General features: G+C 50.6%; 1 long non-coding RNA gene across 4 annotated transcripts in view; it reads left to right on the forward strand.

Annotated features, from left to right (window-relative positions):
* LOC133232800 (uncharacterized) overlaps positions 1–3,929 on the forward strand; it is a 32,124-nt gene extending 28,195 nt beyond the window's left edge. For all 4 annotated transcript variants that reach the window (XR_009731460.1, XR_009731458.1, XR_009731459.1 and 1 more), the window contains one exon: positions 306–3,929. This is a non-coding gene — a long non-coding RNA (uncharacterized LOC133232800). The remainder of the gene's footprint in view (positions 1–305) is intronic.
* Positions 3,930–9,896: the final 5,967 nt, after the last annotated feature.

Consider the following 9,896-nt stretch of genomic DNA (forward strand, 5'->3'; position numbering starts at 1 on the left):
TACAATTATAAAGCATGTCCAAACTCTAGCCCCTGACATGTGAAGCAGATAGAATCACCGACAATTTTAAAAACAATCACTCTGAAGGCGGGTGCTACCATTTGCCTGGTCTGGAATTTGACCAGGTGCCTCCTCTGAGCTCCATGTTGCGGGTTTTGGCCTCCAAACTTCTTGGCTGGTGGCTCTGGTGCCACGCAGCCATGGGCTGCTCACTGGGCATGTAGGACCAGGCACCCTTGGGCTGGAGCTGCTGTGGTCTCTGCCTGCCTTGATCCACATGGCCTGCATGTCCCTTCACTCCACAGGTGCAGTGTGCCCCCCTCTCAGGGCGGCCATGGTGTTGGATGGGCCACACTGATTCGAGAAGGTCCGTATCCTTCACTGTGGCTTCCCTGAGCAGAGATGGGGGAAGATGTGCTCTGTGTCCTGGGGGACACAGATGGGGGCAGCCTCCCACTCAACTGGGAGGCTCTAAGCCCCCATGTGCAGCAGCCATGGGCTCTGTCCTCCAAGTGTAGTGTATGCAGGACACATATCCAACAGGGAGATTAGGTCAGCGGAAAGGCAAGACCAGGGTGTGTGTGTGTGTGTGTGTGTGTGTAATGTGTTGTCTTCAAGCCCAGCTCCTCTCCATTAGTGGGTGCCAATGAACTATCTTTTCAGATTAAGCTGGATGAGTTGAGTTTCTGTCACTTGCTCCCCAAATGTTTTGACTCTCTGCCTTGTATCTGAGGAGTGGGTGGGAATTCCTCATCTCCATAGCTAGCCCAAGCTCTTACCTGGAGTTTCTGCACCCCACTCCCCACCTCACTGGTTCCCATTGGGAAACTATTTTCTCCCCATCAGGGAATAAGTTGGGCTCACCCACCTCTTCCTCATCCCCTCCCCTTCTCAGGGCTTCAAGGGTCCTGCAGGCCTTGCCTTGGGTTGGCTGAGCTGGTCTCCTGGCCTGCAGTTGCCCCCATGGATGCAGCACAGCCTATGGGATGTGACCCTGAGCTTGTCTGCTGGGCAGTGACTGACTCCTAGCCTGGGCTCCCCAGCCCCAGCCAGAAAGGGGCCCCAGTGGTCAAGCCTCAGCTGCTGCTCAGTCTGGAGGCTGTGTCCTGGCACCTGGATGAGGGCGTGGGGTGCGGCTCCTCCAGGAGCAGCTCTCAGAGGAACCTGTGGGTGGTCCTGGGTGGCACTGTGGTGACAAGGCTGAGTGGCTCCTGAAATGTCCAGACATGTGTCTTGAGGACATAGCAGAAGTGTTTGTATCTCTTCTCACTTCCACCAAGAGACATAAGGGTGTTTAGATCATGTGTTCCAAGGGGTACAAGACTCTGAACCCTCTCACTCAGGTGGGTACCTTGGCCAACAAGGGCTCTGGGTTACAGAAAGGTGGGGCAAATGCAGGCAGATGTTAGGGACCCACAGATATGGGGCCACAGAAACTGTGAATATAGCAAGACTTCCAGCTGGCTATAGCAGTGCCCAGGGTCCCTATGGAGGGTTGTTACAAGGACCTCACCCTCCGACCATGCCCAGCTTCTCTCCCTCTCCTCTGGCTTCCAGGGACAACATAGCCTCCAGCCACCTCCATCCCTTCCTCCTAGCTTGTGTGGATCCCATCAAATGTAAGCCCCATGGCAAAGAACCCGTCCACGACGAATCAAGGCCGTCCATGCTTTCAAATATTAAATCTGTTCAGAATATTAAATAATTTCCTCTTCAATGATCCCAGTAAATTTAATTAGTGCTTGTTCTCCCAATAGAGTTGTCTCCTGGTTTCAGAGATGTTGCAGTCACGAGTATGGGGGCTCAGATTCTGGCAGTGCGCACGGCTGGACAGTCTCCCCTGACAGCCCCCCTCAGAGGCGGGCATCCTAGTTCATCAGCTGCCACATCCCTGTGGCTGGGTGGAGACACAAGCATTGTCCTCTGCAGGCCGTCCATTCTCTAAGAAGGGGTCCAAGTGAAGTTTGGGTACCAAAAGCCCTTACTGGTTGTGAGGTTATAAAAAGACCGTGGCCCCCACCTTGGGGCTTTTTCTCTCTGGCTCCTTAGATCAGACGCTCTGGGAGAAGCCAGCTTCTGAGACCAAGGCCAGTTTTCTGAGTCTGGGTTATTGAGACTCATTTTCCTTATCTGTAATTTGGGGGCAGTAACACCAACCTCAAGTCATTATTTCAAAGGTTAAATGAGGAAATTGCATGTTGGGTGTGTAGCCCACAGTAGAAATTCAATAAAAATTAATTTTCTTTTATTGCGCTCATGAATCATGAGCTTCAAAAATATTTATTGTGTAATGATGAAACTTCCAGAACTTCAGTTCAAAATAATAAACCCAAGAGGGAGCTCCTCCTGAGAGGACCCAGAGAAAGGGCTAGACTGTATTGCCAAGATGGTCCGTGAGCTTCAAAGAGACATGGGGAACTCCTGACGGCTTGATACCAGCAAGTCAACTCAAAACTTAATTGAAAAGGAAAGTCAAGAGGTTGACCATGGTATTCCCTCAGCTTCTTGGTCAAAGGCACGGGGACCTTTCACCCCCCGCAGGTAGAGCCTTGCCTTTATCAGGAACTGTCCTGATTCTTCCTCCTGCTTCGAGCTGGTGCACTGGCAGATAAACTGCCTCTGTAACATTTCTCATCAAAACGTAAAATTACTCCTTATATTTTTCCTGGTTACAAATATGATTGAGATCCAACATAGAAAACTTAGAATATACAATGAAGTTCAAAAAAGAACAATAAAAAATTACCCATTGTTCATCTGTATGGAGGGAATCACTTCCAGCCAAGAGAGTGTGTCCCTCCAGCCTGTTCCAGGGCCTGGAGAGTGTAAGTGGCATTGCACTGCACACTGTTTTAGAAATCTTTCCATTCAAAGCCTTATGAGCACTTTGCGATGGCACCGAATATTCTTCTACAGAAGGACTTTTAATGAGTGCACAAGTTATTTACCAAGCACCCAGGAGTTGCATGTGCAGTTTGTTTTCAGTCTTTTGATGTCATAAGCAATGCTGCAAATGTTCTGGTACATAAATCTTCCAAGATAAACCTTTGCGTTCGTTCCCGAGTTTCTCCTTAGGGTGAATTCCTACGAGTTGAATTGCTGAGTTAAAGGTTAAACACATTTTGGAAGCTTTTGATCCAAGTACCAATCTGCCCTCCAGACAGATGCCCCCTTCGACCCCACCAGCTAGTGCAGGAGAGGGTCACTTCCCAGCAGAAGCACGGAATGCAATCAGCAGTTTCAGAATCAGGCGGGTGGAGAAGCGGAAGTCTGTTTGTGTTTTGATTAGCGTTGCTTTGGTGGCTGGTGAGATTAGACACTTTCTGTGCTTTGGGGTCCTTTTTAAGTCTTCTTTGTGAGTTGTCTCTTCAAGCCCCCTCCTGTTGCAGTCTCATCCAGCATATGTGTCCCCATCTTTGGTGTTTAAAGATGGTGTTGGAGGTGAAGACAGCCATGTTAACATGTGGGAGTGTGGATGAAAATACTGATAGAGGATGGCAAGGCCACTCCGTGGGTGGAGTGTTTCTTCATGTTTTTCTCAAATCGCTTTACCATGTGACATTGTCATTGTGCTGTTTACCCTTCTGCCTCCCAAACTTAGCACCCAGTGCCTGGAGGGCCGCATCAGATCCTTTTCATGCCTGTGAGCCACTGACTGACCGAGAGCTGGGCCCTAGGAAGGTGCTCAAAGAATATATGTTGGATAAATGAATGCATGAGGAATTACTGTCTTTGGGTAAATGGCAAAGTTGTTCATGAAGGCAGCTTAAGACTGCCTGTCCCTTCATGTGACACTTTTGGAACATCCGTGAGTGTTAAGTGGGCAAGCCAAGAAGATGAGGACAGTATGACAGTCCTATTCAAAAAGCGCCAATGCTTTGGAGCAAGAATAGTAGGAAAAATTTGCATTTTATTCATTTAGCATCAAAAAGCACAGGGTTGGGGGAAAAAGAAGTGGCTGCTGGGTGGGCACAGGGTCTCCTTTTGGGGTGATGGGAATGTTTTGGAACTAGATAGGGGTTATTTTTGCACAATATTGTGAATGTGCTAAATAGCACTGAACTGCACACTTTAAAATGGTTAATTCTAGGTTATGTGAATTTCATCTTAGTTTAAAAAAAGGCACAAGGTTTTCCTGGCTGTTCCCTGCTCCCGGCCACTTCAGCCTGATATGTGGTGTGTCACGACTGCCAAAGATTCTGCAGGAAATTGCATTGGTGCACTGGGCCGTTGGTTTGTTGTGTTAGCCCTGAAGTCACAGATCAGAATAAGTCTCACTGTCCAGGGGAGTTGGCGGAGAGATGAGTGGGGAGTGAGCTGGGTTTGCAGAAAGCTGAACAGAGGGCGCATCTGGGTCAAGGGTCAGTGTGGGGTCCAAAGTAATTGGCCAAGGTTGGTTGACCATCTGTAGGCCTGATCTTGTGTTGGGGCAGAGGAGGACCCTCCAGGTTGGGAGCGGCCACAGCCTGGCCAAGGAAAGGTCAACACTCCATTTGGAGTCGGGTTCCCCCAGCAGAGCAGGAAGAGGCAAGTGTGTATGGGCTTCTAAATGCTCTGATGATCCCTTTCCTCGGTACTGGGCACTGTGAGGACCCTGGAGCAGGGGACCTGGCCTGAGAACAAGGCTCCTTATATTAGTCTGCTCCTGAGGGGGTAGTTAATTGAGGGATGGAGGGGTCATTGTTTGATTTTGAAATTTTGCAGCTTGAGAGCCATACCCTCCTTCCCCTGATGCTCTTCCCCCTTGCCAGGTGGGACTTGGCCATGAAGCTCCTGGAAGCAGGGAGGAGACAGGAGGGAAGGAGGCACAAGAGCTATTTTGGAAAAGAATGAGCTTCCAGAGGGGGAGGTAGAAGGAGGGAGATCTCTTGAAACAATAGGCAGCTCACCTCTCTTCCTGCCCCCACGTCTCCTTTGAGCACTGGCACTGCTGAGTTGGTCTGGGGCAGCCAGGCTGCTTCAGAGAGAACTGTAGGCTCCCAGCCCTGGAGATGGACTGAGGGTCATGAGGTCTGTCCCTGTACATTAGCATAGAAGCAAACCAAGCCCTGAAGATGCCCACGGAAGGTCCCCATCACACGGGAGGCCAGGCTGAGCTGGGCACCCAGGCCCTCTGTCCTCTGGTCTTGGATTGTCCTCCCCACCAAACGAGATGGGAGCCCACCATCTCATTTCTCAAGAACCGGTCAAGGGGGTGAGGGGGCCTGTGGCCATAGGGCCAGGCTCAGTGAACAGTCCCCGGGGGAGTTAGTGTTTCATTTTCAATGTTCATCTTATTTTGGTAGAAATCTGTCCTAGACATCCCAGGGGGCTGACTGTCCTGAATATGCACACACTGGGGGCCCTGTATCCAAGGATTTGGGTACATTGGGCCATTTACTGCCACTGTTGGGAACAAAACAGGAGGCCCAGCCTGGCAGCGGGGGTGCTCCCCTGGATGGGCCAGGAGACCAGGTCTGCTGGGCAGCAGTGGAAGACCTGTGGCCCCAGGGTTGCCACGCCTCACAAAGGTGTCAAAAGTGACATCTGCCCAGTCCACCTCTCAACTTCACTTGGAGATTCAGTGCTGGATGGAGACAAAAATGCAGCTTTAGTTAGGATGTAGATGGGGCTGAGCAGGGAGGGGAAGGAGGAGTGAGAGATATGGCTGAATTTCAGGACTGGGAACTCTGACTGTTAGGAGAGATAGGGACGTCAACAGGGTGTGTGGGCTGAACTGTCCCCCAGATTCACATGTTGAAGTCCTAACCCCTAGCACCTCAGGACATGCCTGTATTTGGAGGTGGGATCTTTAGAGAGGCAGTTAGGTTAAACTGAGTTCATATGGATGGGCCCTAATCCAACATGACTGGTGTCCTTATCAGAAAAGGTTAGGGCACAGAAGAATGATCACGTGAGGAAACAGGGAGAAGGAACCAGCCCGTCAACACCTTGATCTCGGCCTGCGGCCTGCAGTGTCTGTGCTGCTTTATTTTGGAGAACCAGGGCCACTAACACAGGGAGGGGCGCAATGTGGGCAGCCCTCCCCAGGATGGGTGCCTTGTCCGGAGTCCCCTGGAGCTGGAGGGAGGCGGCTTGCATCCTGCTGTTGCTCTGGTCAGGCAGAAGGCCTCGGAACTGGGAATCTGGCTGGTGGTGGTGACCGGCATCGCCTTTGTTGTTGGGGACGCGATCAGGCGTGTTTGTACAGGACCATGTGTACAGGACACGGAGATAACACGGTGCCCTGAGGTCTCTGGGAGGAAGCATGGAAATTAAGCCACAGTGTAAAAATGTCAGGTTCTAAGAGGCCTACGATCCACCTGAAGTTTTCTTTCCTCTGTTATTTATTCTTCTGCCTCCTTCGGGGTGACTCCCAAGCCATGTCATTAACACATGCCCTGACCTGTAGGATGTATGTGCCATTACATATTTGCCAGAAGCCATGTGACAACAGCCAGCACCCCAAGGGGACTGCAGCCTTTCCTGCCTATGTGAGCTTTCAGTGACTGGGGAGGGGGTGGGCTGCCTTTGGTTTCTAGAGGACATCGATCGGGTCATGTCCCAGTGAAACTGATGTCATTTCAGCCACCCCGACAACTGTCAACTCAGTTCACAGACTAAAAGAAAATTTAAAAATTTGAAGTGATGGACATGAACTAAATTATTTGGCAGTTACTACAATATATACATATATCAGATCATTATGTAGTACACATTAAACTAATATAATGTTATATCAATTTTGTCTTAACAGAACTGGAAGAAAAAAGTTTATGGAAATAGTAAAGGTCTGAATTTTCCATTAAGGCACTCAGTAGATTCCAAACTTTAATGATAAAAGCCATCCAAAGTGATTCAGTGAAGTGTTCTTTCTAACTATGTTAGTTACTTAGATTATTTAATAGCGGTACCCTGAAAATGTACATCCTTACGGCAAGCTACCCACTCAGGCGTGTGGGAGGGCACTGTATTCAGTTACTCACGGGTCTGGACCAGGCTTTCCTATCATGCTTTCAACCCAGGGATGATGCAGACTGAAGGTGAAAAGTTGGATTGAGGGCGCACTCGAATTCAGCGCAACTTCATCTTAACCATTCAATAATGTGTCAAGATGGCAGAATCAACATAGATGACCATTTGGATTCAATTTAACAGAAATAAGTCGAAACCCCCACCCTCACCTGTTTGGGCATACGCACAGAAACCACGCAGAAGAAACAGACTGGGAACGAGGCAGCCTGTGCTGTAGCGACGGTTAGGACATCTCAGTGGAAACTCCATGTCTAAAGCGGGGAATTACGTGTCCTCTTTGCCACCCAGCTGTGTTGGGACTGATGCCGGGACTTGTGCAAAGTCCCGAGATTCAGCAGGACCATGACCGCAGCAGAGTCCGCGTCCTCTTGAGAGGAAGGTTTCCCTGCAGTGCAGGCTCTCCTCTAATGGGGAGGCCGTCATGCGAGGTGGGGAGCGCACCGCCATGGCAGTGCCCAGGCAGAGCTGGGGATGCTATATCTGGGTGCTGTAACAGAGAGAGAGAGACAGGCTGGGCCAGATGATGGCCAACACCTGTCTGCTCTGAAGCTCGTCTGATTTCATTACTAATTCCCCTGGGAGTGGGTTGAATAATGTCCCCCCAAATTCACGCCCACCCAGACCGCAGAATAGGTCCTTATTTGGAAACAGTGTCTTTGCAGATGCAATTATTGAATAGTTAAGATGAAGTTGTGCTGAGTTTGAGTGCCCCCTCAATCCAATGACTGAGATCCTTATAAGAAAGGGAGGAGGATGCAGAGACAAACCCACATGGAGACAGAGGCAGAGACTGGAGCAATGCTGCCACAAGCCAAGGACACCAAGCACCATCGGCCGCGACCAGAAGCCAGAAGGGAGGCCTGGCATGATTTCTCCCTGGAGCCTTTGAGACAGCAGGCTGATACCTTTTCACCTTCAGTACTGTGAGAGAATACATCTCTGTTGTTTTGCAGCCGGTGGTTTTGTGTGATGGGAGCCCCAGGAAGCTGACACACCCTTTTGCTTTCACCCTGGGTTGTCTCTGTGGAGCCTCGGAAAAGGGAAGAAGCTCTCTTGACTTCATCCTTGTTTTAAAGACCTTCAAGTCTAATGGAAAATTCTTGTTATTTTTCATAATGCTGCATCCCCCACCTTTTCCTTTTACAAGTATTTTATGCTCACAACCAATGTTGTACCATCCACAAACATGTTATTGTGAGTGCGGTTTGGATGAAACTGTAAAGAGAGAGCATGTGCTTCTGTCTTGGCCTTGGGAGCACAAAGCCAAGCACAGCAGTGCCTGGGTGCTCCCAGCTCTGCTTCCTCCCTGCTCCTCCACCAGCTCTGGCCATGCATCCCTCTTTCCTTTCTCCTCCTGTCTCCAGTCTCTGAACCTGCTTAATTCACCTCTGACTGAAGGTGATGAAGACAGCGGAATGGGTAAGTCAGTTAAGATTCAAGCATGTTGCCTACACAATTCTAAGCACCTGGATTTGGGGAACATGGGAAACTAGATAGATTTTCCAGCATGCTCCCAGATGCCTCTTATCCTGCAGACACCCTCGGCCTCTTCTCTGTCCTCTGGAAAATCCATTTGTCCAAGCGGATGGGCACGTCTTCGGCTCAGGCAGCCTGTGCCTTCCCTCTGTCCATGACCTTGCTCAGATTCAGCTGAGCACATCCACACAACAGGGACAAGAGTGCTACTTCTGTGGAACAAGCTTAGCACAGACCTTCCCACAGGATCGCCCGGGGTTGCCTAGCAATCTGACAGCACTCTGCCTCAGCAGACACACGCCTCGGATGGATTTTTCCTATTTTTAATTTGTTTTCTGGGTGGGTATTATTGTGCAATCACAGGCAGAGCTCTAAGACGTGGCATGGGTCCCACTCAAAACAAGCAGATCTGAGAAGATCGGGAAGGACCCAGCTGCCCCCGAGCGGGCCACGGCATCTGTTCTGGGAGGCTCTTGGCTCTGACTGCCGCCCCTGGTTATGAAAGTTGGATGGTGCCTGGGAACCCTCTGCTGGCTCCTCTCATGCAATTTCCCAGGACTTCTCAGCTCTCCCAAAGCAGCCGGGTTACCAAGCAGCCCAAAGAGTGAAATGTGCTCGATGTGGGCCAGGGATCCTGAGCTGCCTGGATCTCCCTCTGACATTTCCCAGCCACGTGGGAGGAGAGATGGGACGATTTGCAAGTGGCTCACCCTCCTTTGGAGAAGATAAATGTCAGAACTGAAAGCAACTGGGTACTGATATAGAGCTGCCTGCTCTTAAATAAAATATCAAGTCTGGAAGTGTGTGTGTGTGACATTGCAGATGCACCCACCTGCTCCCCTGCATGTGAAATAAGAGGCAGTGTGGTGGGGGGCGGGGGGGGGGTGGGGGCAGGACTACTGGCGGAGCCAGAGGCGGGGTTCAGGGTCCAGAGCTGCTACCCAGGCATTGGGAGGCCCCCGCAGGGCACCTGGACACGCTGACCTCAGTTGTCTCATCTTTCTGGAGTTGCCTCCAGCTCTGAAATGCCGGGATGATGCCCGCGACAGTGACACCAAGGGAGGGGATGAGATCATCAAGGAAAATAACATGAAGGGACTGACAGTGGAGTCTCAGGGAAAGCGGGCATTTAAGGAGGAGCAAGGGAACCAAAGGGAGATGCAGAGGGAGCTGCCTCGGGAGGGAAGAACAGAGAGAAAGTTCTAGAAAGGGAGTGGAGAACATGCCACCTGCCTTGTTCCCTGCTGAGAAGGCCGAGGAGCCAGCAGAGGGTTCCCAGGCACCATCCAACTTTCATAACAAGGGGTGACAGAGCCAAGAGCCTCCCAGAACAGATGCTGTGGTCCGCTTGGGGGCAACCCCTTGAATGATTCACTGTGTGGAGGAAGGGGCACAGGCCAGTTGGT

Source organism: Bos javanicus, chromosome 19 (assembly GCF_032452875.1).
Source record: "Bos javanicus breed banteng chromosome 19, ARS-OSU_banteng_1.0, whole genome shotgun sequence".
Classification (NCBI taxonomy): Eukaryota; Metazoa; Chordata; class Mammalia; order Artiodactyla; family Bovidae; genus Bos; species Bos javanicus.